General features: G+C 43.0%; 1 pseudogene; it reads right to left on the bottom strand.

Moving 5' to 3' along the window:
• Positions 1 to 279: 279 nt before the first annotated feature.
• Positions 280 to 682, bottom strand: LOC127220122 (40S ribosomal protein S25-like; annotated as a pseudogene).
• Between the last annotated feature and the right edge of the window lie 496 nt (positions 683 to 1178).

The raw sequence follows: 1178 nt of genomic DNA, 5'->3' as shown, positions 1-1178 counted from the left end.
CTTATAGCATTTTCATGAATGCTTCTCATTTGGGTTGGTCCTCTGTACCCACGTCTTCACCCTAATCTCCCTACTCCGCTGCTTCCCGCTTGTACCCTTCCCCGCCAGCATTTCACTTTACACTTCCATGTCATATATGTCATATTACCCGCCCTAAATCCTTTATTTAAAAGTTACACTAATTGAGAGAGAGAGAGAATGTGTGTGAGAGAGGGGGAGAGAGAAAGGGAGAGAGTATGGGGTATGGGGTATGTATGTTTTTTTATTTAATAAAAAGTTTTATTTTTCCAAATGTACAGCTGAATGAACCTGTTTATTCATCTTCGCCAGCAGCTGGGGCATCTCCACCCTTTGTGTTTCTGGTGTAAATTACTTGGGCTCTGTGCTTTGAAACCAGCTTGATAAGTCCTTTACTAAGTAGTAGCTCTTGAAGGGCTGCTCTGGCCAAGGAACCTCGAATCTTCAGTCTCACAGCCAGAGTAATAAGCTTATAATTGAGCACTTCCTTTCAGAGTTTGTCGTATGTAGCTTTGTCAAACAGAACTAGATTATTGAGCTTGTCCCGACCCTTGCCTTTGGACCACTTCTTCTTTTTGGCCTTGCCACCAGACTTGTTTACTGGGTCTTTGTCTTTCTTGGCCGACTTTCCGGTATCTTTCTTCTTGTCATTCTTAGGCGGCATGATAAAGCTCAGAGAGTGGCCAGGGTATGTGTATTGTATGCATGCACACACGATTATGTGCATTTGTGCATGTGTGTATATACAGGGCTGATGCTCAGACTTTCAGAGTTGATTATTTTGTCAGATATAACCCAGCTCAGGGCTAGAAGTTCTGAGTCCTATGAGTTCTTATGAAAGTTGTGGTCACCAGAGGATAAAAATGATCTAGATTTAGGCTGATAAAACATTGGCTAGAAGCCAGAAGACTCATGCTTGTGTCTCTTATGTTACCACTAGGTTTGTAGCCATGACTTAGAGAACTCATTTAACTTTTGAGTCCTGGGATACTAGACTTCTGAGCTGGGCTGTTGTCTCCTGGTTCACAAGAGTGGGGGCAATGATGCAATAAGATGGGGACCATGGAAGACCTCTGTAATTTCCTCATGGGATGGAAGTGACTGTCCTGGTGGACCTGGAATAGTATATACACCTTCACAGAGGCTATTAAATTCTCTCC

Source organism: Phodopus roborovskii, unplaced genomic scaffold (genome assembly GCF_943737965.1).
Source record: "Phodopus roborovskii unplaced genomic scaffold, PHOROB, whole genome shotgun sequence".
Lineage (NCBI taxonomy): Eukaryota > Metazoa > Chordata > Mammalia > Rodentia > Cricetidae > Phodopus > Phodopus roborovskii.
The sequence above is the reverse complement of the archived record's forward strand: the minus strand, read 5'-3'. Positions and strand labels throughout refer to the sequence as shown.